Here is a 25,165-nt window from a genome sequence, read left to right as displayed (position 1 = left end):
CTGTTCCTCCACGACGTTGCACCTGGAGTATACGTCTCTGCAGCGACGCTGTGCAGAAGGCACGTTTTTTTTTTATTTCTTGGATGTATTCAATGACAACTTGTTGATGACGGTGTTTGAATGTGTTTTGTGGCACATGGCACAGTGACTGTCTCTACAGTTAGCTGCGCCTGTTTCTTTCACTTCTCTAAAGGTCTACAGTAATCTCACAGCCAAAATTTTATCTTTACGTCATTGTTATTGGCCGTCTTCATTTCTTGTTTGCTATTAAAGTTTTGTGCATGGCCTCAAGAATCACACCTTGTGATTTCAAGTACACATGGGATACTATTTGGAAGACACTTTGTTTATTTCGACATTTTGTGGAACTCATGCTACATGGGGACTTCTTGGCAACCTCGGAGACGAGAATTGGCCAATGAACTTCCTTTGAGAAGAATCCTTCATGCGCTTCGTATCTTTGGAATTTCTTTCTTTTCTCTGGTGTCTATTCAATTCTGACGGACATCATACATCATTCTGCATCGGTGGTGCATTGAAAGATGCGTGTCACATTTTTTTTTACGTATGGTGCAAGTTTTTATTTTTACTCTCTCGGAAGACGTCCAGCATACGGGTGGATGGTGCTGACATTGCAGAAGCGGCATTTCATTTCTATTTACCTGATTTTGTGGCTTCATTCCTGCAACACCAAATGCTTGAATTTCGCCACGGACTATTCTATTTCTTTATTCTCTTTCTTTATTTTTTTATTTCCTTTGTCGTATATAAAGGAGCCACCACCACCGCTCTTATAGCATTAGAAGCTCGCCGAAGAAGGCATTTTTGGTGAGAGGAAGGACGGGCTATAAGGGGAGAAGGGAGGCCCGCAAAAAACAAAACAAAAAAAAAGAAAAAAAAAAGAAAAAAAGAAAACAAAAAAAAAAAAAAAGCTAGTACTTGGATGGGTGACCGCCTGGGGAAACCCGGGTGCTGTTGGCTCCCTTCCCGTTTTTTTTTTGTTATGTCGCCAGCCCAATTTTCAAACTACGTTTCTGTTGTGACAAAGATGCTTCCTTAAGCCTTTTAAACTACTGTAATGGTACGAAAATGCAGTAATTAACTCAGTTTGAGGGAGAATGTGCTAACCAAGTTTGCCAAGAAGACTTTGAAAACGACAACAGTACGAATTGGCAGTTGATTTCTGAAATACGTCACCGCCTATTGTTGAGTAGGAATGTAGAGTTCCAAATTTGATTTGTAACCACGAATTTATTCCTTAGTCGTCTCGTCTCGTCTCGTCCCGCAGACGTTTGTCGTGCTTGCGCTGTCATATGGACCACGACACGAGCGGCAGCGAGCGGCAGTCGAGCAAAGTCGGGACAAGTCGGGACGGGGACAGGGACAGGGATAGGAATGGTGCGAATGCACTGCAAACTACGCAGACACCTGGTGTGAGGCGAGGCGAGCCGAGGCGAGGCGAGGCGAGGCGAAGCGAGGAAGCCCACATCGCTACCAGTGGGCCCTCCAGCACGACATTGCCACACCCCGCACAGGCCCTCCGCTGAACACCAGGGACAAGGTGCGTCCTCCGCTAGTGTCGAAGGCTGCACGCGCCCAGCGAATGACAGGGGGTGCAACGAGCAGCAGTGCGTCTCACACACGCGGCGGTGCGCCCGCAAATTCGGCCGTCACTCTGCTGGGACGCCGGGCGCGCCTCCCCGCGCCGTCCTCGAGGAACTGGCGGTTGCGGAAGGAAGCGCTTTCGTCAAATGCGGCCGAAAACTAACATTTTGTGTGTTGGGCGAAAAGCCGAACGCGAATTCTGCCGTGCTCCTACATTAGATGAGCGCCAACGGCCATACCATGATGAATACACAGGTTCTCGTCCGATCATCGAAGTTAAGCATCATCGGGCACGGCTAGTACTTGGATGGGTGACCGCCTGGGAAACCCGGGTGCTGTTGGCTCCCTTCCTGTTTTTTTTTTGTCATGTCGCCAGCCCAATTTTCAAACTACCTTTCTGTTGTGACAAAGATGCTTCCTTAAGCCTTTTAAACTACTGTAATGGTACGAAAATGCAGTAATTAACTCAGTTTGAGGGAGAATGTGCTAACCAAGTTTGCCAAGAAGACTTTGAAAACGACAAAACAGTACGAATCGGCAGGTGATTTCTGAAATACCTCACCGCCTATTGTTGTGTAGGAGTGTAGAGTTCCAAATTTGATTTGTAACCACGAATTTAATCCTTAGTCGTCTCGTCTCGTCTCGTCTCGTCCCGAAGACGTTTGTCGTGCTTGCGCTGTCATATGGACCACGACCCGAGCGGCAGCGAGCGGCAGTCGAGCAAAGTCGGGACAAGTCGGGACGGGGACAGGGACAGGGATAGGAGTGGTGCGAATGCACTGCAAACTACGCAGACACCTGGTGTGAGGCGCGGCGAGGCGAGGCGAGGCGAGGCGAGGAAGCCCACATCGCTACCAGCACGACACTGCCACACCCCGCACAGGCCCTCCGCTGAACACCAGGGACAAGATGCGTCCTCCGCTAGTGTCGAAGGCTGAACGCGCCCAGCGAATGACAGGGGGTGCAACGAGCAGCAGTGCGTCTCACACACGCGGCGGTGCGCCCGCCAATTCGGCCGTCACTCTGCTGGGACGCCGGGCGCGCCTCCCCGCGCCGTCCTCGAGGAACTGGCGGTTGTGGAAGGAAGCGCTTTCGTCAAATGCGGCCGAAAACTAACATTTTGTGTGTTGGGAGAAAAGCCGAACGCGAATTCTGCCGTGCTCCTACATTAGAAGAGCGCCAACGGCCATACCATGATGAATACACCGGTTCTCGTCCGATCACCGAAGTTAAGCATCATCGGGCCCGGCTAGTACTTGGATGGGTGACCGCCTGGGGAAACCCGGGTGCTGTTGGCTCCCTTCCCGTTTTTTTTTTTTGTTATGTCGCCAGCCCAATTTTCAAACTACGTTTCTGTTGTGACAAAGATGCTTCCTTAAGCCTTTTAAACTACTGTAATGGTACGAAAATGTAGTAATTAACTCAGTTTGAGGGAGAATGTGCTAACCAAGTTTGCCAAGAAGACTTTGAAAACGACAAAACAGTACGAATTGGCAGGTGATTTCTGAAATACGTCACCGCCTATTGTTGTGTTGGAATGTAGAGTTCCAAATTTGATTTGTAACCACGAATTTATTCCTTAGTCGTCTCGTCTCGTCTCGTCTCGTCCGGCAGACGTTTGTCGTGCTTGCGCTGTCATATGGACCACGACCCGAGCGGCAGCGAGCGGCAGTCGAGCAAAGTCGGGACAAGTCGGGACGGGGACAGGGACAGGGATAGGAATGGTGCGAATGCACTGCAAACTACGCAGACACCTGGTGTGAGTAGAGGCGAGGCGAGGCGAGGCGAGGCGAGGAAGCCCACATCGCTACCAGTGGGCCCTCCAGCACGACACTGCCACACCCCGCACAGGCCCTCCGCTGAACACCAGGGACAAGATGCGTCCTCCGCTAGTGTCGAAGGCTACACGCGCCCAGCGAATGACAGGGGGTGCAACGAGCAGCAGTGCGTCTCACACACGCGGCGGTGCGCCCGCCAATTCGGCCGTCACTCTGCTGGGACGCCGGGCGCGCCTCCCCGCGCCGTCCTCGAGGAACTGGCGGTTGCGGAAGGAAGCGCTTTCGTCAAATGCGGCCGAAAACTAACATTTTGTGTGTTGGGAGAAAAGCCGAACGCGAATTCTGCCGTGCTCCTACATTAGATAAGCGCCAACGGCCATACCATGATGAATACACCGGTTCTCGTCCGATCACCGAAGTTAAGCATCATCGGGCCCGGCTAGTACTTGGATGGGTGACCGCCTGGGAAACCCGGGTGCTGTTGGCTCCCTTCCTGTTTTTTTTTTTGTAATGTCGCCAGACCAATTTTCAAACTACCTTTCTGTTGTGACAAAGATGCTTCCTTAAGCCTTTTAAACTACTGTAATGGTACGAAAATGCAGTAATTAACTCAGTTTGAGGGAGAATGTGCTAACCAAGTTTGCCAAGAAGACTTTGAAAACGACAAAACAGTACGAATCGGCAGGTGATTTCTGAAATACGTCACCGCCTATTGTTGTGTAGGATGTGTAGAGTTCCAAATTTGATTTGTAACCACGAATTTATTCCTTAGTCGTCTCGTCTCGTCTCGTCTCGTCTCGTCCCGCAGACGTTTGTCGTGCTTGCGCTGTCATATGGACCACGACCCGAGCGGCAGCGAGCGGCAGTCGAGCAAAGTCGGGACAAGTCGGGACGGGGACAGGGACAGGGATAGGAATGGTGCGAATGCACTGCAAACAACGCAGACACCTGGTGTGAGGCGCGGCGAGGCGAGGCGAGGCGAGGCGAGGAAGCCCACATCGCTACCAGTGGGCCCTCCAGCACGACACTGATACACCCCGCACAGGCCCTCCGCTGAACACCAGGGACAAGATGCGTCCTCCGCTAGTGTCGAAGGCTGAACGCGCCCAGCGAATGACAGGGGGTGCAACGAGCAGCAGTGCGTCTCACACACGCGGCGGTGCGCCCGCCAATTCGGCCGTCACTCTGCTGGGACGCCGGGCGCGCCTCCCCGCGCCGTCCTCGAGGAACTGGCGGTTGCGGAAGGAAGCGCTTTGGTCAAATGCGGCCGAAAACTAACATTTTGTGTGTTGTGAGAAAAGCCGAACGCGAATTCTGCCGTGCTCCTACATTAGATGAGCGCCAACGGCCATACCATGATGAGTACACCGGTTCTCGTCCGATCACCGAAGTTAAGCATCATCGGGCCCGGCTAGTACTTGGATGGGTGACCGCCTGGGGAAACCCGGGTGCTGTTGGCTCCCTTCCCGTTTTTTTTTTTTGTAATGTCGCCAGCCCAATTTTCAAACTACGTTTCTGTTGTGACAAAGATGCTTCCTTAAGCCTTTTAAACTACTGTAATGGTACGAAAATGCAGTAATTAACTCAGTTTGAGGGAGAATGTGCTAACCAAGTTTGCCAAGAAGACTTTGAAAACGACAAAACAGTACGAATTGGCAGGTGATTTCTGAAATACGTCACCGCCTATTGTTGAGTAGGAATGTAGAGTTCCAAATTTGATTTGTAACCACGAATTTATTCCTTAGTCGTCTCGTCTCGTCTCGTCCCGCAGACGTTTGTCGTGCTTGCGCTGTCATATGGACCACGACCCGAGCGGCAGCGAGCGGCAGTCGAGCAAAGTCGGGACAAGTCGGGACGGGGACAGGGACAGGGATAGGAATGGTGCGAATGCACTGCAAACAACGCAGACACCTGGTGTGAGGCGCGGCGAGGCGAGGCGAGGCGAGGCGAGGAAGCCCACATCGCTACCAGTGGGCCCTCCAGCACGACACTGCCACACCCCGCACAGGCCCTCCGCTGAACACCAGGGACAAGATGCGTCCTCCGCTAGTGTCGAAGGCTACACGCGCCCAGCGAATGACAGGGGGTGCAACGAGCAGCAGTGCGTCTCACACACGCGGCGGTGCGCCCGCCAATTCGGCCGTCACTCTGCTGGGACGCCGGGCGCGCCTCCCCGCGCCGTCCTCGAGGAACTGGCGGTTGCGGAAGGAAGCGCTTTCGTCAAATGCGGCCGAAAACTAACATTTTGTGTGTTGGGAGAAAAGCCGAACGCGAATTCTGCCGTGCTCCTACATTAGATAAGCGCCAACGGCCATACCATGATGAATACACCGGTTCTCGTCCGATCACCGAAGTTAAGCATCATCGGGCCCGGCTAGTACTTGGATGGGTGACCGCCTGGGAAACCCGGGTGCTGTTGGCTCCCTTCCTGTTTTTTTTTTTGTAATGTCGCCAGCCCAATTTTCAAACTACGTTTCTGTTGTGACAAAGATGCTTCCTTAAGCCTTTTAAACTACTGTAATGGTACGAAAATGCAGTAATTAACTCAGTTTGAGGGAGAATGTGCTAACCAAGTTTGCCAAGAAGACTTTGAAAACGACAAAACAGTACGAATCGGCAGGTGATTTCTGAAATACGTCACCGCCTATTGTTGTGTAGGATGTGTAGAGTTCCAAATTTGATTTGTAACCACGAATTTATTCCTTAGTCGTCTCGTCTCGTCTCGTCTCGTCTCGTCCCGCAGACGTTTGTCGTGCTTGCGCTGTCATATGGACCACGACCCGAGCGGCAGCGAGCGGCAGTCGAGCAAAGTCGGGACAAGTCGGGACGGGGACAGGGACAGGGATAGGAATGGTGCGAATGCACTGCAAACAACGCAGACACCTGGTGTGAGGCGCGGCGAGGCGAGGCGAGGCGAGGCGAGGAAGCCCACATCGCTACCAGTGGGCCCTCCAGCACGACACTGATACACCCCGCACAGGCCCTCCGCTGAACACCAGGGACAAGATGCGTCCTCCGCTAGTGTCGAAGGCTGAACGCGCCCAGCGAATGACAGGGGGTGCAACGAGCAGCAGTGCGTCTCACACACGCGGCGGTGCGCCCGCCAATTCGGCCGTCACTCTGCTGGGACGCCGGGCGCGCCTCCCCGCGCCGTCCTCGAGGAACTGGCGGTTGCGGAAGGAAGCGCTTTGGTCAAATGCGGCCGAAAACTAACATTTTGTGTGTTGTGAGAAAAGCCGAACGCGAATTCTGCCGTGCTCCTACATTAGATGAGCGCCAACGGCCATACCATGATGAGTACACCGGTTCTCGTCCGATCACCGAAGTTAAGCATCATCGGGCCCGGCTAGTACTTGGATGGGTGACCGCCTGGGGAAACCCGGGTGCTGTTGGCTCCCTTCCCGTTTTTTTTTTTTGTTATGTCGCCAGCCCAATTTTCAAACTACGTTTCTGTTGTGACAAAGATGCTTCCTTAAGCCTTTTAAACTACTGTAATGGTACGAAAATGCAGTAATTAACTCAGTTTGAGGGAGAATGTTATAACCAAGTTTGCCAAGAAGACTTTGAAAACGACAAAACAGTACGAATTGGCAGGTGATTTCTGAAATACGTCACCGCCTATTGTTGAGTAGGAATGTAGAGTTCCAAATTTGATTTGTAACCACGAATTTATTCCTTAGTCGTCTCGTCTCGTCTCGTCCCGCAGACGTTTGTCGTGCTTGCGCTGTCATATGGACCACGACCCGAGCGGCAGCGAGCGGCAGTCGAGCAAAGTCGGGACAAGTCGGGACGGGGACAGGGACAGGGATAGGAATGGTGCGAATGCACTGCAAACAACGCAGACACCTGGTGTGAGACGCGGCGAGGCGAGGCGAGGCGAGGCGAGGAAGCCCACATCGCTACCAGTGGGCCCTCCAGCACGACACTGATACACCCCGCACAGGCCCTCCGCTGAACACCAGGGACAAGATGCGTCCTCCGCTAGTGTCGAAGGCTGAACGCGCCCAGCGAATGACAGGGGGTGCAACGAGCAGCAGTGCGTCTCACACACGCGGCGGTGCGCCCGCCAATTCGGCCGTCACTCTGCTGGGACGCCGGGCGCGCCTCCCCGCGCCGTCCTCGAGGAACTGGCGGTTGCGGAAGGAAGCGCTTTGGTCAAATGCGGCCGATAACTAACATTTTGTGTGTTGTGAGAAAAGCCGAACGCGAATTCTGCCGTGCTCCTACATTAGATGAGCGCCAACGGCCATACCATGATGAATACACCGGTTCTCGTCCGATCACCGAAGTTAAGCATCATCGGGCCCGGCTAGTACTTGGATGGGTGACCGCCTGGGAAACCCGGGTGCTGTTGGCTCCCTTCCTGTTTTTTTTTTTTGTAATGTCGCCAGCCCAATTTTCAAACTACCTTTCTGTTGTGACAAAGATGCTTCCTTAAGCCTTTTAAACTACTGTAATGGTACGAAAATGCAGTAATTAACTCAGTTTGAGGGAGAATGTGCTAACCAAGTTTGCCAAGAAGACTTTGAAAACGACAAAACAGTACGAATTGGCAGGTGATTTCTGAAATACGTCACCGCCTATTGTTGTGTTGGAATGTAGAGTTCCAAATTTGATTTGTAACCACGAATTTAATCCTTAGTCGTCTCGTCTCGTCTCGTCTCGTCCCGCAGACGTTTGTCGTCCTTGCGCTGTCATATGGACCACGACCCGAGCGGCAGCGAGCGGCAGTCGAGCAAAGTCGGGACAAGTCGGGACGGGGACAGGGACAGGGATAGGAATGGTGCGAATGCACTGCAAACTACGCAGACACCTGGTGTGAGGCGCGGCGAGGCGAGGCGAGGCGAGGCGAGGAAGCCCACATCGCTACCAGTGGGCCCTCCAGCACGACACTGCCACACCCCGCACAGGCCCTCCGCTGAACACCAGGGACAAGATGCGTCCTCCGCTAGTGTCGAAGGCTGAACGCGCCCAGCGAATGACAGGGGGTGCAACGAGCAGCAGTGCGTCTCACACACGCGGCGGTGCGCCCGCCAATTCGGCCGTCACTCTGCTGGGACGCCGGGCGCGCCTCCCCGCGCCGTCCTCGAGGAACTGGCGGTTGCGGAAGGAAGCGCTTTCGTCAAATGCGGCCGAAAACTAACATTTTGTGTGTTGTGAGAAAAGCCGAACGCGAATTCTGCCGTGCTCCTACATTAGATGAGCGCCAACGGCCATACCATGATGAGTACACCGGTTCTCGTCCGATCACCGAAGTTAAGCATCATCGGGCCCGGCTAGTACTTGGATGGGTGACCGCCTGGGGAAACCCGGGTGCTGTAGGCTCCCTTCCCGTTTTTTTTTTTGTTATGTCGCCAGCCCAATTTTCAAACTACGTTTCTGTTGTGACAAAGATGCTTCCTTAAGCCTTTTAAACTACTGTAATGGTACGAAAATGCAGTAATTAACTCAGTTTGAGGGAGAATGTTATAACCAAGTTTGCCAAGAAGACTTTGAAAACGACAAAACAGTACGAATTGGCAGGTGATTTCTGAAATACGTCACCGCCTATTGTTGAGTAGGAATGTAGAGTTCCAAATTTGATTTGTAACCACGAATTTATTCCTTAGTCGTCTCGTCTCGTCTCGTCCCGCAGACGTTTGTCGTGCTTGCGCTGTCATATGGACCACGACCCGAGCGGCAGCGAGCGGCAGTCGAGCAAAGTCGGGACAAGTCGGGACGGGGACAGGGACAGGGATAGGAATGGTGCGAATGCACTGCAAACAACGCAGACACCTGGTGTGAGGCGCGGCGAGGCGAGGCGAGGCGAGGCGAGGAAGCCCACATCGCTACCAGTGGGCCCTCCAGCACGACACTGATACACCCCGCACAGGCCCTCCGCTGAACACCAGGGACAAGATGCGTCCTCCGCTAGTGTCGAAGGCTGAACGCGCCCAGCGAATGACAGGGGGTGCAACGAGCAGCAGTGCGTCTCACACACGCGGCGGTGCGCCCGCCAATTCGGCCGTCACTCTGCTGGGACGCCGGGCGCGCCTCCCCGCGCCGTCCTCGAGGAACTGGCGGTTGCGGAAGGAAGCGCTTTGGTCAAATGCGGCCGATAACTAACATTTTGTGTGTTGTGAGAAAAGCCGAACGCGAATTCTGCCGTGCTCCTACACTAGATGAGCGCCAACGGCCATACCATGATGAATACACCGGTTCTCGTCCGATCACCGAAGTTAAGCATCATCGGGCCCGGCTAGTACTTGGATGGGTGACCGCCTGGGAAACCCGGGTGCTGTTGGCTCCCTTCCTGTTTTTTTTTTTTGTAATGTCGCCAGCCCAATTTTCAAACTACCTTTCTGTTGTGACAAAGATGCTTCCTTAAGCCTTTTAAACTACTGTAATGGTACGAAAATGCAGTAATTAACTCAGTTTGAGGGAGAATGTGCTAACCAAGTTTGCCAAGAAGACTTTGAAAACGACAAAACAGTACTAATTGGCAGGTGATTTCTGAAATACGTCACCGCCTATTGTTGTGTTGGAATGTAGAGTTCCAAATTTGATTTGTAACCACGAATTTAATCCTTAGTCGTCTCGTCTCGTCTCGTCTCGTCCCGCAGACGTTTGTCGTCCTTGCGCTGTCATATGGACCACGACCCGAGCGGCAGCGAGCGGCAGTCGAGCAAAGTCGGGACAAGTCGGGACGGGGACAGGGACAGGGATAGGAATGGTGCGAATGCACTGCAAACTACGCAGACACCTGGTGTGAGGCGCGGCGAGGCGAGGCGAGGCGAGGCGAGGAAGCCCACATCGCTACCAGTGGGCCCTCCAGCACGACACTGCCACACCCCGCACAGGCCCTCCGCTGAACACCAGGGACAAGATGCGTCCTCCGCTAGTGTCGAAGGCTGAACGCGCCCAGCGAATGACAGGGGGTGCAACGAGCAGCAGTGCGTCTCACACACGCGGCGGTGCGCCCGCCAATTCGGCCGTCACTCTGCTGGGACGCCGGGCGCGCCTCCCCGCGCCGTCCTCGAGGAACTGGCGGTTGCGGAAGGAAGCGCTTTCGTCAAATGCGGCCGAAAACTAACATTTTGTGTGTTGTGAGAAAAGCCGAACGCGAATTCTGCCGTGCTCCTACATTAGATGAGCGCCAACGGCCATACCATGATGAGTACACCGGTTCTCGTCCGATCACCGAAGATAAGCATCATCGGGCCCGGCTAGTACTTGGATGGGTGACCGCCTGGGGAAACCCGGGTGCTGTAGGCTCCCTTCCCGTTTTTTTTTTTGTTATGTCGCCAGCCCAATTTTCAAACTACGTTTCTGTTGTGACAAAGATGCTTCCTTAAGCCTTTTAAACTACTGTAATGGTACGAAAATGCAGTAATTAACTCAGTTTGAGGGAGAATGTGCTAACCAAGTTTGCCAAGAAGACTTTGAAAACGACAAAACAGTACGAATTGGCAGGTGATTTCTGAAATACGTCACCGCCTATTGTTGAGTAGGAATGTAGAGTTCCAAATTTGATTTGTAACCACGAATTTATTCCTTAGTCGTCTCGTCTCGTCTCGTCCCGCAGACGTTTGTCGTGCTTGCGCTGTCATATGGACCACGACCCGAGCGGCAGCGAGCGGCAGTCGAGCAAAGTCGGGACAAGTCGGGACGGGGACAGGGACAGGGATAGGAATGGTGCGAATGCACTGCAAACAACGCAGACACCTGGTGTGAGGCGCGGCGAGGCGAGGCGAGGCGAGGCGAGGAAGCCCACATCGCTACCAGTGGGCCCTCCAGCACGACACTGATACACCCCGCACAGGCCCTCCGCTGAACACCAGGGACAAGATGCGTCCTCCGCTAGTGTCGAAGGCTGAACGCGCCCAGCGAATGACAGGGGGTGCAACGAGCAGCAGTGCGTCTCACACACGCGGCGGTGCGCCCGCCAATTCGGCCGTCACTCTGCTGGGACGCCGGGCGCGCCTCCCCGCGCCGTCCTCGAGGAACTGGCGGTTGCGGAAGGAAGCGCTTTGGTCAAATGCGGCCGATAACTAACATTTTGTGTGTTGTGAGAAAAGCCGAACGCGAATTCTGCCGTGCTCCTACATTAGATGAGCGCCAACGGCCATACCATGATGAGTACACCGGTTCTCGTCCGATCACCGAAGTTAAGCATCATCGGGCCCGGCTAGTACTTGGATGGGTGACCGCCTGGGAAACCCGGGTGCTGTTGGCTCCCTTCCTGTTTTTTTTTTTTGTAATGTCGCCAGCCCAATTTTCAAACTACCTTTCTGTTGTGACAAAGATGCTTCCTTAAGCCTTTTAAACTACTGTAATGGTACGAAAATGCAGTAATTAACTCAGTTTGAGGGAGAATGTGCTAACCAAGTTTGCCAAGAAGACTTTGAAAACGACAAAACAGTACGAATTGGCAGGTGATTTCTGAAATACGTCACCGCCTATTGTTGTGTTGGAATGTAGAGTTCCAAATTTGATTTGTAACCACGAATTTATTCCTTAGTCGTCTCGTCTCGTCTCGTCTCGTCCCGCAGACGTTTGTCGTCCTTGCGCTGTCATATGGACCACGACCCGAGCGGCAGCGAGCGGCAGTCGAGCAAAGTCGGGACAAGTCGGGACGGGGACAGGGACAGGGATAGGAATGGTGCGAATGCACTGCAAACTACGCAGACACCTGGTGTGAGGCGCGGCGAGGCGAGGCGAGGCGAGGCGAGGAAGCCCACATCGCTACCAGTGGGCCCTCCAGCACGACACTGCCACACCCCGCACAGGCCCTCCGCTGAACACCAGGGACAAGATGCGTCCTCCGCTAGTGTCGAAGGCTGAACGCGCCCAGCGAATGACAGGGGGTGCAACGAGCAGCAGTGCGTCTCACACACATGGCGGTGCGCCCGCCAATTCGGCCGTCACTCTGCTGGGACGCCGGGCGCGCCTCCCCGCGCCGTCCTCGAGGAACTGGCGGTTGCGGAAGGAAGCGCTTTCGTCAAATGCGGCCGAAAACTAACATTTTGTGTGTTGTGAGAAAAGCCGAACGCGAATTCTGCCGTGCTCCTACATTAGATGAGCGCCAACGGCCATACCATGATGAATACACCGGTTCTCGTCCGATCACCGAAGTTAAGCATCATCGGGCCCGGCTAGTACTTGGATGGGTGACCGCCTGGGGAAACCCGGGTGCTGTTGGCTCCCTTCCCGTTTTTTTTTTGTTATGTCGCCAGCCCAATTTTCAAACTACGTTTCTGTTGTGACAAAGATGCTTCCTTAAGCCTTTTAAACTACTGTAATGGTACGAAAATGCAGTAATTAACTCAGTTTGAGGGAGAATGTGCTAACCAAGTTTGCCAAGAAGACTTTGAAAACGACAAAACAGTACGAATTGGCAGGTGATTTCTGAAATACGTCACCGCCTATTGTTGAGTAGGAATGTAGAGTTCCAAATTTGATTTGTAACCACGAATTTATTCCTTAGTCGTCTCGTCTCGTCTCGTCCCGCAGACGTTTAACGTGCTTTCGCTGTCATATGGACCACGACCCGAGCGGCAGCGAGCGGCAGTCGAGCAAAGTCGGGACAAGTCGGGACGGGGACAGGGACAGGGATAGGAATGGTGCGAATGCACTGCAAACTACGCAGACACCTGGTGTGAGGCGCGGCGAGGCGAGGCGAGGCGAGGCGAGGAAGCCCACATCGCTACCAGTGGGCCCTCCAGCACGACACTGCCACACCCCGCACAGGCCCTCCGCTGAACACCAGGGACAAGATGCGTCCTCCGCTAGTGTCGAAGGCTACACGCGCCCAGCGAATGACAGGGGGTGCAACGAGCAGCAGTGCGTCTCACACACGCGGCGGTGCGCCCGCCAATTCGGCCGTCACTCTGCTGGGACGCCGGGCGCGCCTCCCCGCGCCGTCCTCGAGGAACTGGCGGTTGCGGAAGGAAGCGCTTTGGTCAAATGCGGCCGAAAACTAACATTTTGTGTGTTGTGAGAAAAGCCGAACGCGAATTCTGCCGTGCTCCTACATTAGATGAGCGCCAACGGCCATACCATGATGAATACACCGGTTCTCGTCCGATCACCGAAGTTAAGCATCATCGGGCCCGGCTAGTACTTGGATGGGTGACCGCCTGGGGAAACCCGGGTGCTGTTGGCTCCCTTCCCGTTTTTTTTTTGTTATGTCGCCAGCCCAATTTTCAAACTACGTTTCTGTTGTGACAAAGATGCTTCCTTAAGCCTTTTAAACTACTGTAATGGTACGAAAATGCAGTAATTAACTCAGTTTGAGGGAGAATGTGCTAACCAAGTTTGCCAAGAAGACTTTGAAAACGACAAAACAGTACGAATTGGCAGGTGATTTCTGAAATACGTCACCGCCTATTGTTGTGTTGGAATGTAGAGTTCCAAATTTGATTTGTAACCACGAATTTATTCCTTAGTCGTCTCGTCTCGTCTCGTCTCGTCCGGCAGACGTTTGTCGTGCTTGCGCTGTCATATGGACCACGACCCGAGCGGCAGCGAGCGGCAGTCGAGCAAAGTCGGGACAAGTCGGGACGGGGACAGGGACAGGGATAGGAATGGTGCGAATGCACTGCAAACTACGCAGACACCTGGTGTGAGTAGAGGCGAGGCGAGGCGAGGCGAGGCGAGGAAGCCCACATCGCTACCAGTGGGCCCTCCAGCACGACACTGCCACACCCCGCACAGGCCCTCCGCTGAACACCAGGGACAAGATGCGTCCTCCGCTAGTGTCGAAGGCTACACGCGCCCAGCGAATGACAGGGGGTGCAACGAGCAGCAGTGCGTCTCACACACGCGGCGGTGCGCCCGCCAATTCGGCCGTCACTCTGCTGGGACGCCGGGCGCGCCTCCCCGCGCCGTCCTCGAGGAACTGGCGGTTGCGGAAGGAAGCGCTTTCGTCAAATGCGGCCGAAAACTAACATTTTGTGTGTTGGGAGAAAAGCCGAACGCGAATTCTGCCGTGCTCCTACATTAGATAAGCGCCAACGGCCATACCATGATGAATACACCGGTTCTCGTCCGATCACCGAAGTTAAGCATCATCGGGCCCGGCTAGTACTTGGATGGGTGACCGCCTGGGAAACCCGGGTGCTGTTGGCTCCCTTCCTGTTTTTTTTTTTTGTAATGTCGCCAGACCAATTTTCAAACTACCTTTCTGTTGTGACAAAGATGCTTCCTTAAGCCTTTTACACTACTGTAATGGTACGAAAATGCAGTAATTAACTCAGTTTGAGGGAGAATGTGCTAACCAAGTTTGCCAAGAAGACTTTGAAAACGACAAAACAGTACGAATTGGCAGGTGATTTCTGAAATACGTCACCGCCTATTGTTGAGTAGGAATGTAGAGTTCCAAATTTGATTTGTAACCACGAATTTATTCCTTAGTCGTCTCGTCTCGTCTCGTCCCGCAGACGTTTGTCGTGCTTGCGCTGTCATATGGACCACGACCCGAGCGGCAGCGAGCGGCAGTCGAGCAAAGTCGGGACAAGTCGGGACGGGGACAGGGACAGGGATAGGAATGGTGCGAATGCACTGCAAACAACGCAGACACCTGGTGTGAGGCGCGGCGAGGCGAGGCGAGGCGAGGCGAGGAAGCCCACATCGCTACCAGTGGGCCCTCCAGCACGACACTGATACACCCCGCACAGGCCCTCCGCTGAACACCAGGGACAAGATGCGTCCTCCGCTAGTGTCGAAGGCTGAACGCGCCCAGCGAATGACAGGGGGTGCAACGAGCAGCAGTGCGTCTCACACACGCGGCGGTGCGCCCGCCAATTCGGCCGTCACTCTGCTGGGACGCCGGGCGCGCCTCCCCGCGCCGTCCTCGAGGAACTGGCGGTTGCGGAAGGAAGCGCTTTGGTCAAATGCGGCCGATAACTAACATTTTGTGTGTTGTGAGAAAAGCCGAACGCGAATTCTGCCGTGCTCCTACATTAGATGAGCGCCAACGGCCATACCATGATGAGTACACCGGTTCTCGTCCGATCACCGAAGTTAAGCATCATCGGGCCCGGCTAGTACTTGGATGGGTGACCGCCTGGGAAACCCGGGTGCTGTTGGCTCCCTTCCTGTTTTTTTTTTTTGTAATGTCGCCAGCCCAATTTTCAAACTACCTTTCTGTTGTGACAAAGATGCTTCCTTAAGCCTTTTAAACTACTGTAATGGTACGAAAATGCAGTAATTAACTCAGTTTGAGGGAGAATGTGCTAACCAAGTTTGCCAAGAAGACTTTGAAAACGACAAAACAGTACGAATTGGCAGGTGATTTCTGAAATACGTCACCGCCTATTGTTGTGTTGGAATGTAGAGTTCCAAATTTGATTTGTAACCACGAATTTATTCCTTAGTCGTCTCGTCTCGTCTCGTCTCGTCCCGCAGACGTTTGTCGTCCTTGCGCTGTCATATGGACCACGACCCGAGCGGCAGCGAGCGGCAGTCGAGCAAAGTCGGGACAAGTCGGGACGGGGACAGGGACAGGGATAGGAATGGTGCGAATGCACTGCAAACTACGCAGACACCTGGTGTGAGGCGCGGCGAGGCGAGGCGAGGCGAGGCGAGGAAGCCCACATCGCTACCAGTGGGCCCTCCAGCACGACACTGCCACACCCCGCACAGGCCCTCCGCTGAACACCAGGGACAAGATGCGTCCTCCGCTAGTGTCGAAGGCTGAACGCGCCCAGCGAATGACAGGGGGTGCAACGAGCAGCAGTGCGTCTCACACACATGGCGGTGCGCCCGCCAATTCGGCCGTCACTCTGCTGGGACGCCGGGCGCGCCTCCCCGCGCCGTCCTCGAGGAACTGGCGGTTGCGGAAGGAAGCGCTTTCGTCAAATGCGGCCGAAAACTAACATTTTGTGTGTTGTGAGAAAAGCCGAACGCGAATTCTGCCGTGCTCCTACATTAGATGAGCGCCAACGGCCATACCATGATGAATACACCGGTTCTCGTCCGATCACCGAAGTTAAGCATCATCGGGCCCGGCTAGTACTTGGATGGGTGACCGCCTGGGGAAACCCGGGTGCTGTTGGCTCCCTTCCCGTTTTTTTTTTGTTATGTCGCCAGCCCAATTTTCAAACTACGTTTCTGTTGTGACAAAGATGCTTCCTTAAGCCTTTTAAACTACTGTAATGGTACGAAAATGCAGTAATTAACTCAGTTTGAGGGAGAATGTGCTAACCAAGTTTGCCAAGAAGACTTTGAAAACGACAAAACAGTACGAATTGGCAGGTGATTTCTGAAATACGTCACCGCCTATTGTTGAGTAGGAATGTAGAGTTCCAAATTTGATTTGTAACCACGAATTTATTCCTTAGTCGTCTCGTCTCGTCTCGTCCCGCAGACGTTTAACGTGCTTTCGCTGTCATATGGACCACGACCCGAGCGGCAGCGAGCGGCAGTCGAGCAAAGTCGGGACAAGTCGGGACGGGGACAGGGACAGGGATAGGAATGGTGCGAATGCACTGCAAACTACGCAGACACCTGGTGTGAGGCGCGGCGAGGCGAGGCGAGGCGAGGCGAGGAAGCCCACATCGCTACCAGTGGGCCCTCCAGCACGACACTGCCACACCCCGCACAGGCCCTCCGCTGAACACCAGGGACAAGATGCGTCCTCCGCTAGTGTCGAAGGCTACACGCGCCCAGCGAATGACAGGGGGTGCAACGAGCAGCAGTGCGTCTCACACACGCGGCGGTGCGCCCGCCAATTCGGCCGTCACTCTGCTGGGACGCCGGGCGCGCCTCCCCGCGCCGTCCTCGAGGAACTGGCGGTTGCGGAAGGAAGCGCTTTGGTCAAATGCGGCCGAAAACTAACATTTTGTGTGTTGTGAGAAAAGCCGAACGCGAATTCTGCCGTGCTCCTACATTAGATGAGCGCCAACGGCCATACCATGATGAATACACCGGTTCTCGTCCGATCACCGAAGTTAAGCATCATCGGGCCCGGCTAGTACTTGGATGGGTGACCGCCTGGGGAAACCCGGGTGCTGTTGGCTCCCTTCCCGTTTTTTTTTTGTTATGTCGCCAGCCCAATTTTCAAACTACGTTTCTGTTGTGACAAAGATGCTTCCTTAAGCCTTTTAAACTACTGTAATGGTACGAAAATGCAGTAATTAACTCAGTTTGAGGGAGAATGTGCTAACCAAGTTTGCCAAGAAGACTTTGAAAACGACAAAACAGTACGAATTGGCAGGTGATTTCTGAAATACGTCACCGCCTATTGTTGTGTTGGAATGTAGAGTTCCAAATTTGATTTGTAACCACGAATTTATTCCTTAGTCGTCTCGTCTCGTCTCGTCTCGTCCGGCAGACGTTTGTCGTGCTTGCGCTGTCATATGGACCACGACCCGAGCGGCAGCGAGCGGCAGTCGAGCAAAGTCGGGACAAGTCGGGACGGGGACAGGGACAGGGATAGGAATGGTGCGAATGCACTGCAAACTACGCAGACACCTGGTGTGAGTAGAGGCGAGGCGAGGCGAGGCGAGGCGAGGAAGCCCACATCGCTACCAGTGGGCCCTCCAGCACGACACTGCCACACCCCGCACAGGCCCTCCGCTGAACACCAGGGACAAGATGCGTCCTCCGCTAGTGTCGAAGGCTACACGCGCCCAGCGAATGACAGGGGGTGCAACGAGCAGCAGTGCGTCTCACACACGCGGCGGTGCGCCCGCCAATTCGGCCGTCACTCTGCTGGGACGCCGGGCGCGCCTCCCCGCGCCGTCCTCGAGGAACTGGCGGTTGCGGAAGGAAGCGCTTTCGTCAAATGCGGCCGAAAACTAACATTTTGTGTGTTGGGAGAAAAGCCGAACGCGAATTCTGCCGTGCTCCTACATTAGATAAGCGCCAACGGCCATACCATGATGAATACACCGGTTCTCGTCCGATCACCGAAGTTAAGCATCATCGGGCCCGGCTAGTACTTGGATGGGTGACCGCCTGGGAAACCCGGGTGCTGTTGGCTCCCTTCCTGTTTTTTTTTTTTGTAATGTCGCCAGACCAATTTTCAAACTACCTTTCTGTTGTGACAAAGATGCTTCCTTAAGCCTTTTACACTACTGTAATGGTACGAAAATGCAGTAATTAACTCAGTTTGAGGGAGAATGTGCTAACCAAGTTTGCCAAGAAGACTTTGAAAACGACAAAACAGTACGAATCGGCAGGTGATTTCTGAAATACGTCACTGCCTATTGTTGTGTAGGATGTGTAGAGTTCCAAATTTGATTTGTAACCACGAATTTATTCCTTAGTCGTCTCGTCTCGTCTCGTCTCGTCTCGTCCCGCAGACGTTTGTCGTGCTTGCGCTGTCATATGGACCACGACCCGAGCGGCAGCGAGCGGCAGTCGAGCAAAGTCGGGACAAGTCGGGACGGGGACAGGGACAGGGATAGGAATGGTGCGAATGCACTGCAAACTACGCAGACACCTGGTGTGAGGCGCGGCGAGGCGAGGCGAGGCGAGGCGAGGAAGCCCACATCGCTACCAGTGGGCCCTCCAGCACGACACTGATACACCCCGCACAGGCCCTCCGCTGAACACCAGGGACAAGATGCGTCCTCCGCTAGTGTCGAAGGCTGAACGCGCCCAGCGAATGACAGGGGGTGCAACGAGCAGCAGTGCGTCTCACACACGCGGCGGTGCGCCCGCCAATTCGGCCGTCACTCTGCTGGGACGCCGGGCGCGCCTCCCCGCGCCGTCCTCGAGGAACTGGCGGTTGCGGAAGGAAGCGCTTTCGTCAAATGCGGCCGAAAACTAACATTTTGTGTGTTGTGAGAAAAGCCGAACGCGAATTCTGCCGTGCTCCTACATTAGATGAGCGCCAACGGCCATACCATGATGAGTACACCGGTTCTCGTCCGATCACCGAAGTTAAGCATCATCGGGCCCGGCTAGTACTTGGATGGGTGACCGCCTGGGGAAACCCGGGTGCTGTTGGCTCCCTTCCTGTTTTTTTTTTTTGTAATGTCGCCAGCCCAATTTTCAAACTACCTTTCTGTTGTGACAAAGATGCTTCCTTAAGCCTTTTAAACTACTGTAATGGTACGAAAATGCAGTAATTAACTCAGTTTGAGGGAGAATGTGCTAACCAAGTTTGCCAAGAAGACTTTGAAAACGACAAAACAGTACGAATTGGCAGGTGATTTCTGAAATACGTCACCGCCTATTGTTGTGTTGGAATGTAGAGTTCCAAATTTGATTTGTAACCACGAATTTATTCCTTAGTCGTCTCGTCTCGTCTCGTCTCGTCCCGCAGACGTTTGTCGTCCTTGCGCTGTCATATGGACCACGACCCGAGCGGCAGCGAGCGGCAGTCGAGCAAAGTCGGGACAAGTCGGGACGGGGACAGGGACAGGGATAGGAATGGTGCGAATGCACTGCAAACTACGCAGACACCTGGTGTGAGGCGCGGCGAGGCGAGGCGAGGCGAGGCGAGGAAGCCCACATCGCTACCAGTGGGCCCTCCAGCACGACACTGCCACACCCCGCACAGGCCCTCCGCTGAACACCAGGGACAAGATGCGTCCTCCGCTAGTGTCGAAGGCTGAACGCGCCCAGCGAATGACAGGGGATGCAACGAGCAGCAGTGCGTCTCACACACGCGGCGGTGCGCCCGCCAATTCGGCCGTCACTCTGCTGGGACGCCGGGCGCGCCTCCCCGCGCCGTCCTCGAGGAACTGGCGGTTGCGGAAGGAAGCGCTTTCGTCAAATGCGGCCGAAAACTAACATTTTGTGTGTTGTGAGAAAAGCCGAACGCGAATTCTGCCGTGCTCCTACATTAGATGAGCGCCAACGGCCATACCATGATGAATACACCGGTTCTCGTCCGATCACCGAAGTTAAGCATCATCGGGCCCGGCTAGTACTTGGATGGGTGACCGCCTGGGGAAACCCGGGTGCTGTTGGCTCCCTTCCCGTTTTTTTTTTGTTATGTCGCCAGCCCAATTTTCAAACTACGTTTCTGTTGTGACAAAGATGCTTCCTTAAGCCTTTTAAACTACTGTAATGGTACGAAAATGCAGTAATTAACTCAGTTTGAGGGAGAATGTGCTAACCAAGTTTGCCAAGAAGACTTTGAAAACGACAAAACAGTACGAATTGGCAGGTGATTTCTGAAATACGTCACCGCCTATTGTTGTGTTGGAATGTAGAGTTCCAAATTTGATTTGTAACCACGAATTTATTCCTTAGTCGTCTCGTCTCGTCTCGTCTCGTCCGGCAGACGTTTGTCGTGCTTGCGCTGTCATATGGACCACGACCCGAGCGGCAGCGAGCGGCAGTCGAGCAAAGTCGGGACAAGTCGGGACGGGGACAGGGACAGGGATAGGAATGGTGCGAATGCACTGCAAACTACGCAGACACCTGGTGTGAGTAGAGGCGAGGCGAGGCGAGGCGAGGCGAGGAAGCCCACATCGCTACCAGTGGGCCCTCCAGCACGACACTGCCACACCCCGCACAGGCCCTCCGCTGAACACCAGGGACAAGATGCGTCCTCCGCTAGTGTCGAAGGCTACACGCGCCCAGCGAATGACAGGGGGTGCAACGAGCAGCAGTGCGTCTCACACACGCGGCGGTGCGCCCGCCAATTCGGCCGTCACTCTGCTGGGACGCCGGGCGCGCCTCCCCGCGCCGTCCTCGAGGAACTGGCGGTTGCGGAAGGAAGCGCTTTCGTCAAATGCGGCCGAAAACTAACATTTTGTGTGTTGTGAGAAAAGCCGAACGCGAATTCTGCCGTGCTCCTACATTAGATGAGCGCCAACGGCCATACCATGATGAATACACCGGTTCTCGTCCGATCACCGAAGTTAAGCATCATCGGGCCCGGCTAGTACTTGGATGGGTGACCGCCTGGGAAACCCGGGTGCTGTTGGCTCCCTTCCTGTTTTTTTTTTTTGTAATGTCGCCAGCCCAATTTTCAAACTACCTTTCTGTTGTGACAAAGATGCTTCCTTAAGCCTTTTAAACTACTGTAATGGTACGAAAATGCAGTAATTAACTCAGTTTGAGGGAGAATGTGCTAACCAAGTTTGCCAAGAAGACTTTGAAAACGACAAAACAGTACGAATCGGCAGGTGATTTCTGAAATACGTCACCGCCTATTGTTGTGTAGGATGTGTAGAGTTCCAAATTTGATTTGTAACCACGAATTTATTCCTTAGTCGTCTCGTCTCGTCTCGTCTCGTCTCGTCCCGCAGACGTTTGTCGTGCTTGCGCTGTCTTATGGACCACGACCCGAGCGGCAGCGAGCGGCAGTCGAGCAAAGTCGGGACAAGTCGGGACGGGGACAGGGACAGGGATAGGAATGGTGCGAATGCACTGCAAACAACGCAGACACCTGGTGTGAGGCGCGGCGAGGCGAGGCGAGGCGAGGCGAGGAAGCCCACATCGCTACCAGTGGGCCCTCCAGCACGACACTGATACACCCCGCACAGGCCCTCCGCTGAACACCAGGGACAAGATGCGTCCTCCGCTAGTGTCGAAGGCTGAACGCGCCCAGCGAATGACAGGGGGTGCAACGAGCAGCAGTGCGTCTCACACACGCGGCGGTGCGCCCGCCAATTCGGCCGTCACTCTGCTGGGACGCCGGGCGCGCCTCCCCGCGCCGTCCTCGAGGAACTGGCGGTTGCGGAAGGAAGCGCTTTGGTCAAATGCGGCCGAAAACTAACATTTTGTGTGTTGTGAGAAAAGCCGAACGCGAATTCTGCCGTGCTCCTACATTAGATGAGCGCCAACGGCCATACCATGATGAGTACACCGGTTCTCGTCCGATCACCGAAGTTAAGCATCATCGGGCCCGGCTAGTACTTGGATGGGTGACCGCCTGGGGAAACCCGGGTGCTGTTGGCTCCCTTCCCGTTTTTTTTTTGTTATGTCGCCAGCCCAATTTTCAAACTACGTTTCTGTTGTGACAAAGATGCTTCCTTAAGCCTTTTAAACTACTGTAATGGTACGAAAATGCAGTAATTAACTCAGTTTGAGGGAGAATGTGCTAACCAAGTTTGCCAAGAAGACTTTGAAAACGACAAAACATTACGAATTGGCAGGTGATTTCTGAAATACGTCACCGCCTATTGTTGAGTAGGAATGTAGAGTTCCAAATTTGATTTGTAACCACGAATTTATTCCTTAGTCGTCTCGTCTCGTCTCGTCCCGCAGACGTTTGTCGTGCTTGCGCTGTCATATGGACCACGACCCGAGCGGCAGCGAGCGGCAGTCGAGCAAAGTCGGGACAAGTCGGGACGGGGACAGGGACAGAGATAGGAATGGTGCGAATGCACTGCAAACTACGCAGACACCTGGTGTGAGGCGCGGCGAGGCGAGGCGAGGCGAGGCGAGGAAGCCCACATCGCTACCAGTGGGCCCTCCAGCACGACACTGCCACACCCCGCACAGGCCCTCCGCTGAACACCAGGGACAAGATGCGTCCTCCGCTAGTGTCGAAGGCTACACGCGCCCAGCGAATGACAGGGGGTGCAACGAGCAGCAGTGCGTCTCACACACGCGGCGGTGCGCCCGCCAATTCGGCCGTCACTCTGCTGGGACGCCGGGCGCGCCTCCCCGCGCCGTCCTCGAGGAACTGACGGTTGCGGAAGGAAGCGCTTTCGTCAAATGCGGCCGAAAACTAACATTTTGTGTGTTGTGAGAAAAGCCGAACGCGAATTCTGCCGTGCTCCTACATTAGATGAGCGCCAACGGCCATACCATGATGAATACACCGGTTCTCGTCCGATCACCGAAGTTAAGCATCATCAGGCCCGGCTAGTACTTGGATGGGTGACCGCCTGGGAAACCCGGGTGCTGTTGGCTCCCTTCCCGTTTTTTTTTTTGTCATGTCGCCAGCCCAATTTTCAAACTACCTTTCTGTTGTGACAAAGATGCTTCCTTAAGCCTTTTAAACTACTGTACTGGTACGAAAATGCAGTAATTAACTCAGTTTGAGGGAGAATGTGCTAACCAAGTTTGCCAAGAAGACTTTGAAAACGACAAAACAGTACGAATCGGCAGGTGATTTCTGATATACGTCACCGCCTATTGTTGTGTAGGAGTGTAGAGTTCCAAATTTGATTTGTAACCACGAATTTAATCCTTAGTCGTCTCGTCTCGTCTCGTCTCGTCCCGCAGACGTTTGTCGTGCTTGCGCTGTCATATGGACCACGACCCGAGCGGCAGCGAGCGGCAGTCGAGCAAAGTCGGGACAAGTCAGGACGGGGACAGGGACAGTGATAGGAATGGTGCGAATGCACTGCAAACTACGCAGACACCTGGTGTGAGGCGCGGCGAGGCGAGGCGAGGCGAGGCGAGGAAGCCCACATCGCTACCAGTGGGCCCTCCAGCACGACACTGCCACACCCCGCACAGGCCCTCCGCTGAACACCAGGGACAAGATGCGTCCTCCGCTAGTGTCGAAGGCTGAACGCGCCCAGCGAATGACAGGGGGTGCAACGAGCAGCAGTGCGTCTCACACACGCGGCGGTGCGCCCGCCAATTCGGCCGTCACTCTGCTGGGACGCCGGGCGCGCCTCCCCGCGCCGTCCTCGAGGAACTGGCGGTTGCGGAAGGAAGCGCTTTCGTCAAATGCGGCCGAAAACTAACATTTTGTGTCTTGTGAGAAAAGCCGAATGCGAATTCTGCCGTGCTCCTACATTAGATGAGCGCCAACGGCCATACCATGATGAATACACCGGTTCTCGTCCGATCACCGAAGTTAAGCATCATCGGGCCCGGCTAGTACTTGGATGGGTGACCGCCTGGGGAAACCCGGGTGCTGTTGGCTCCCTTCCCGTTTTTTTTTTTGTTATGTCGCCAGCCCAATTTTCAAACTACGTTTCTGTTGTGACAAAGATGCTTCCTTAAGCCTTTTAAACTACTGTAATGGTACGAAAATGCAGTAATTAACTCAGTTTGAGGGAGAATGTGCTAACCAAGTTTGCCAAGAAGACTTTGAAAACGACAAAACAGTACGAATCGGCAGGTGATTTCTGAAATACGTCACCGCCTATTGTTGTGTAGGAGTGTAGAGTTCCAAATTTGATTTGTAACCACGAATTTAATCCTTAGTCGTCTCGTCTCGTCTCGTCTCGTCCCGCAGACGTTTGTCGTGCTTGCGCTGTCATATGGACCACGACCCGAGCGGCAGTCGAGCAAAGTCGGGACAAGTCGAGACGGGGACAGGGACAGGGATAGGAATGGTGCGAATGCACTGCAAACAACGCAGACACCTGGTGTGAGGCGCGGCGAGGCGAGGCGAGGCGAGGCGAGGAAGCCCACATCGCTACCAGTGGGCCCTCCAGCACGACACTGCCACACCCCGCACAGGCCCTCCGCTGAACACCAGGGACAAGATGCGTCCTCCGCTAGTGTCGAAGGCTGAACGCGCCCAGCGAATGACAGGGGGTGCAACGAGCAGCAGTGCGTCTCACACACGCGGCGGTGCGCCCGCCAATTCGGCCGTCACTCTGCTGGGACGCCGGGCGCGCCTCCCCGCGCCGTCCTCGAGGAACTGGCGGTTGCGGAAGGAAGCGCTTTCGTCAAATGCGGCCGAAAACTAACATTTTGTGTGTTGTGAGAAAAGCCGAACGCGAATTCTGCCGTGCTCCTACATTAGATGAGCGCCAACGGCCATACCATGATGAATACACCGGTTCTCGTCCGATCACCGAAGTTAAGCATCATCGGGCCCGGCTAGTACTTGGATGGGTGACCGCCTGGGAAACCCGGGTGCTGTTGGCTCCCTTCCCGTTTTTTTTTTTGTTATGTCGCCAGCCCAATTTTCAAACTACGTT

General features: G+C 54.3%; 25 non-coding genes across 25 annotated transcripts; all 25 read left to right on the top strand.

The window, feature by feature from the left end:
- Positions 1–1,830: 1,830 nt before the first annotated feature.
- Positions 1,831–1,949, top strand: LOC126155318 (5S ribosomal RNA). The gene has a single exon (XR_007532818.1). It is a non-coding gene; the product is annotated as a 5S ribosomal RNA (ribosomal RNA).
- Positions 1,950–2,783: 834 nt separating this feature from the next.
- On the top strand, positions 2,784–2,903 carry LOC126154907 (5S ribosomal RNA). Its single transcript, XR_007532435.1, has one exon. It is a non-coding gene; the product is annotated as a 5S ribosomal RNA (ribosomal RNA).
- An 848-nt stretch (positions 2,904–3,751) lies between these two features.
- On the top strand, positions 3,752–3,870 carry LOC126155666 (5S ribosomal RNA). Its single transcript, XR_007533113.1, has one exon. It is a non-coding gene; the product is annotated as a 5S ribosomal RNA (ribosomal RNA).
- An 853-nt stretch (positions 3,871–4,723) lies between these two features.
- LOC126155103 (5S ribosomal RNA) lies at positions 4,724–4,843 on the top strand. Its single transcript, XR_007532618.1, has one exon. It is a non-coding gene; the product is annotated as a 5S ribosomal RNA (ribosomal RNA).
- Positions 4,844–5,686: 843 nt separating this feature from the next.
- LOC126155665 (5S ribosomal RNA) lies at positions 5,687–5,805 on the top strand. Its single transcript, XR_007533112.1, has one exon. It is a non-coding gene; the product is annotated as a 5S ribosomal RNA (ribosomal RNA).
- An 853-nt stretch (positions 5,806–6,658) lies between these two features.
- LOC126155102 (5S ribosomal RNA) lies at positions 6,659–6,778 on the top strand. The gene has a single exon (XR_007532617.1). It is a non-coding gene; the product is annotated as a 5S ribosomal RNA (ribosomal RNA).
- Positions 6,779–7,621: 843 nt separating this feature from the next.
- On the top strand, positions 7,622–7,740 carry LOC126155664 (5S ribosomal RNA). The gene has a single exon (XR_007533111.1). It is a non-coding gene; the product is annotated as a 5S ribosomal RNA (ribosomal RNA).
- An 848-nt stretch (positions 7,741–8,588) lies between these two features.
- LOC126155241 (5S ribosomal RNA) lies at positions 8,589–8,708 on the top strand. The gene has a single exon (XR_007532746.1). It is a non-coding gene; the product is annotated as a 5S ribosomal RNA (ribosomal RNA).
- An 842-nt stretch (positions 8,709–9,550) lies between these two features.
- On the top strand, positions 9,551–9,669 carry LOC126155663 (5S ribosomal RNA). The gene has a single exon (XR_007533110.1). It is a non-coding gene; the product is annotated as a 5S ribosomal RNA (ribosomal RNA).
- Positions 9,670–10,517: 848 nt separating this feature from the next.
- Positions 10,518–10,637, top strand: LOC126155299 (5S ribosomal RNA). The gene has a single exon (XR_007532800.1). It is a non-coding gene; the product is annotated as a 5S ribosomal RNA (ribosomal RNA).
- An 842-nt stretch (positions 10,638–11,479) lies between these two features.
- LOC126155807 (5S ribosomal RNA) lies at positions 11,480–11,598 on the top strand. Its single transcript, XR_007533244.1, has one exon. It is a non-coding gene; the product is annotated as a 5S ribosomal RNA (ribosomal RNA).
- Positions 11,599–12,446: 848 nt separating this feature from the next.
- On the top strand, positions 12,447–12,566 carry LOC126154906 (5S ribosomal RNA). The gene has a single exon (XR_007532434.1). It is a non-coding gene; the product is annotated as a 5S ribosomal RNA (ribosomal RNA).
- Positions 12,567–13,407: 841 nt separating this feature from the next.
- Positions 13,408–13,527, top strand: LOC126154905 (5S ribosomal RNA). The gene has a single exon (XR_007532433.1). It is a non-coding gene; the product is annotated as a 5S ribosomal RNA (ribosomal RNA).
- Positions 13,528–14,373: 846 nt separating this feature from the next.
- On the top strand, positions 14,374–14,492 carry LOC126155662 (5S ribosomal RNA). Its single transcript, XR_007533109.1, has one exon. It is a non-coding gene; the product is annotated as a 5S ribosomal RNA (ribosomal RNA).
- Positions 14,493–15,335: 843 nt separating this feature from the next.
- On the top strand, positions 15,336–15,454 carry LOC126155806 (5S ribosomal RNA). The gene has a single exon (XR_007533243.1). It is a non-coding gene; the product is annotated as a 5S ribosomal RNA (ribosomal RNA).
- An 848-nt stretch (positions 15,455–16,302) lies between these two features.
- LOC126154904 (5S ribosomal RNA) lies at positions 16,303–16,422 on the top strand. The gene has a single exon (XR_007532432.1). It is a non-coding gene; the product is annotated as a 5S ribosomal RNA (ribosomal RNA).
- Positions 16,423–17,263: 841 nt separating this feature from the next.
- Positions 17,264–17,383, top strand: LOC126154903 (5S ribosomal RNA). The gene has a single exon (XR_007532431.1). It is a non-coding gene; the product is annotated as a 5S ribosomal RNA (ribosomal RNA).
- An 846-nt stretch (positions 17,384–18,229) lies between these two features.
- Positions 18,230–18,348, top strand: LOC126155661 (5S ribosomal RNA). The gene has a single exon (XR_007533108.1). It is a non-coding gene; the product is annotated as a 5S ribosomal RNA (ribosomal RNA).
- Positions 18,349–19,202: 854 nt separating this feature from the next.
- Positions 19,203–19,322, top strand: LOC126155100 (5S ribosomal RNA). Its single transcript, XR_007532615.1, has one exon. It is a non-coding gene; the product is annotated as a 5S ribosomal RNA (ribosomal RNA).
- Positions 19,323–20,170: 848 nt separating this feature from the next.
- On the top strand, positions 20,171–20,290 carry LOC126154902 (5S ribosomal RNA). Its single transcript, XR_007532430.1, has one exon. It is a non-coding gene; the product is annotated as a 5S ribosomal RNA (ribosomal RNA).
- Positions 20,291–21,136: 846 nt separating this feature from the next.
- Positions 21,137–21,255, top strand: LOC126155660 (5S ribosomal RNA). The gene has a single exon (XR_007533107.1). It is a non-coding gene; the product is annotated as a 5S ribosomal RNA (ribosomal RNA).
- An 854-nt stretch (positions 21,256–22,109) lies between these two features.
- LOC126155099 (5S ribosomal RNA) lies at positions 22,110–22,229 on the top strand. The gene has a single exon (XR_007532614.1). It is a non-coding gene; the product is annotated as a 5S ribosomal RNA (ribosomal RNA).
- An 841-nt stretch (positions 22,230–23,070) lies between these two features.
- LOC126154782 (5S ribosomal RNA) lies at positions 23,071–23,189 on the top strand. Its single transcript, XR_007532318.1, has one exon. It is a non-coding gene; the product is annotated as a 5S ribosomal RNA (ribosomal RNA).
- An 847-nt stretch (positions 23,190–24,036) lies between these two features.
- Positions 24,037–24,156, top strand: LOC126154900 (5S ribosomal RNA). Its single transcript, XR_007532429.1, has one exon. It is a non-coding gene; the product is annotated as a 5S ribosomal RNA (ribosomal RNA).
- Positions 24,157–24,993: 837 nt separating this feature from the next.
- Positions 24,994–25,112, top strand: LOC126155659 (5S ribosomal RNA). The gene has a single exon (XR_007533106.1). It is a non-coding gene; the product is annotated as a 5S ribosomal RNA (ribosomal RNA).
- Positions 25,113–25,165: the final 53 nt, after the last annotated feature.

Source organism: Schistocerca cancellata, unplaced genomic scaffold (genome assembly GCF_023864275.1).
Source record: "Schistocerca cancellata isolate TAMUIC-IGC-003103 unplaced genomic scaffold, iqSchCanc2.1 HiC_scaffold_1100, whole genome shotgun sequence".
In the NCBI taxonomy this organism is placed as follows: Eukaryota; Metazoa; Arthropoda; class Insecta; order Orthoptera; family Acrididae; genus Schistocerca; species Schistocerca cancellata.
Note: the sequence above shows the minus strand (reverse complement) of the source record. Positions and strands in the feature narration are given on the sequence as shown.